The sequence below is a fragment of the Mandrillus leucophaeus genome, unplaced genomic scaffold, assembly GCF_000951045.1.
Source record: "Mandrillus leucophaeus isolate KB7577 unplaced genomic scaffold, Mleu.le_1.0 Scaffold32, whole genome shotgun sequence".
In the NCBI taxonomy this organism is placed as follows: Eukaryota; Metazoa; Chordata; class Mammalia; order Primates; family Cercopithecidae; genus Mandrillus; species Mandrillus leucophaeus.
Window position 1 is genome coordinate 1823583 of NW_012103365.1, and position 2299 is coordinate 1825881.

Below are 2299 nucleotides of genomic sequence, written 5' to 3' on the forward strand. Positions count from 1 at the left end.
AGTGTGGTAGCTCATGCCTGTAATCATAGCAGTTAGGGAGGCCAAGGTGGGAGGACCACTTGTGCCTAGGAGTTCAAGACCACACTGGCTGACATGGCAAAACTTTGTCTCTACAAAGAATACAAAAATTAGCTGGGCGTGATGGCATGTGCCTGTAGTCCAAGCTACTTGGGAGGCTGAGGTGGAAAGATGGTTTGAGCCTCGGAGGTCAAGGCTGCAGTGGGCCATGAGCACACCACTGCACTCCAGCCTGGGTGGCAGAGCAAGACCTTGTTTCCAGATAAAGAAAGAGCCTGTGTGATGCTTATTGCTGCTGCTAGACTTTAAGCTCTGGGAGAACAGAGTGTGTGCCCCATACTTATACCCCCATGTCCTCTGAAAGCTAAGAAACCTGGGACATTTGCATGCATCACAAGAGGCCTTGCTGCTTGCCCCTCCCAAACAGAAGCTCTAAATGAGGAAAGTGAAATGTGAGGACCCAGGGCACAGTCCCGAAAGGTCAGTCCATGCAGTGGAGACACAGGCCACCAAGTGGAAGAAACGGCTTTCAGGCGGAAAACTACAAAACACAGAGTCCCACTGACAACACCTTCCCCTTGCATCAACAGAGGTGAAAGCTTCCTAGGGTTATAAGTCCCAGGAGGGAGAGGGGCTGGCCTCAAGGACAAACCGACAGAGGAATGTTAAGGAACATGATTGTGCTTTAGCCATGGGAGGTTAAACAACCGTGTCACCACCCCCGAAACTATGGCAAACATCCATGTGCTCTGCAGAAAGAGCAGGCGCGCCCTGCAGGAGGAGTTGTGTTTAGCCACTATTCTCAGGTATGGCTATAAGCAAACGCTTTCTCTAGTTCATTATCTGTCGATCCAGAATTCTAAATGGGTTTGTCATGAAATCTCAGAGGAAAGCGTCGCTTTCATCACATCATCTTTGTCCTCAAACCCTCCAGCTGTTTCTCACAATACACATTTCCAGCTGTCAACCACATCAGAGTCACTGTGTTAGGGGCTTTAATGGTATGTTTTTGGTGAATATTCACAACCTCCTTGGAAAGGAAATATTGTCATCATCAGTTTACTCAGAGAGGAGCACTATCATCTCCAAGGTCCCCACTAGTAAGTGTCCAGAGCTCCTGTGCCCATCACAGTCTTAATACCCCTCCTTCTTGAACCACCAGTTGGCCACTATACTCTATGCTTCATCCTAGTTCAAGTTAGGTCAACCTACTCCTGCCTTCCCTGCAGGCCCTGTCCTCCTTGCCCCTGCCTCCCTTAATGCCCTTCCCCAAACCTCCTCACTACTGAACAATGTGCCATTTGAACCCTGCTCAAGTTAGCTTCAACCTGATTTCCCTAATTTTATAAGCATCAGCTATTTTGGTAACTTCAAAATCTTCTCTTTTAGAGAAGATGGCCTGGGTTTGCCAGGTATACTTTTGCACAGTTTGAATGCTTAATATGGAAATGTATTATTTTTAATTATTTTTTATTTTTTGAGACTGAGTTTCGTTCTTGTTGCATAGACTGGAGTGCAATGGCGCAGTCTTGGCTCACTGCAAGTGCTGCCTCCTGGATTTAAGCGATTTTTATGTCTCAGCTTCCTAAGTAGCTGGGATTACAGGCATCCACCACCATGCCTAGCTAATTTTTGCATTTTTAGTAGAGATGAGTTTCACCACGTTGACCAGGCTGGATTCGAACTCCTGACCTCAAGTGATCCACCCGCCTCAGCCTCCCGAAGTGCTGGGATTACAAGTGTGAGCCACTGCACCCAGTCTGATGTTTCTTTTTCTGTAGGAACACATCCGGGCTCATCTAGCCACACCAGATGATGTGGTCCTATAGAAGTGTCTACGAGGAACTACTTATGAGATGCTGGATGCCCGATGGCAATGCCAGAGAGCTCTGGGTTCAAGGAGCCTCCACAGTTCACAGAGGCATGCTCGGTATTTCTGGAACAATCAGAGACAGGGCTTCACCTTGTTGGCCAGGCTGGTCTTGAACTCCTAAGCTTAAGCAATCCACCTGTCTTGGCCTCCCAAAGTACTGGGACTACAGGCGTGACTCACCACACCAGGTCATAGATCCTTTTTCTTGCTCAAATAAACTTTGTTAAATTTAACTTGTCTAAGGTTTCTTTTTTTTTTCTTCACATACTTTAACTGCTGCACAAGTTTTCCTCATATGAATATGTCACATCTTATGTAGCCTTCCCTAATGGGTAGACATTTACGTTGTTTCAAATGTTCCACCATTACAAACAATGCCACTGTGAATATCCTTAACAACATCCTCTT

The 2299-nt window shown here is 46.6% G+C and overlaps 1 protein-coding gene across 1 annotated transcript in view; it reads right to left on the reverse strand.

The window, feature by feature from the left end:
- Positions 1-2299, reverse strand: part of COG7 (component of oligomeric golgi complex 7) — an 87884-nt gene that overhangs the window by 32977 nt on the left and 52608 nt on the right. The window lies entirely within an intron of this gene.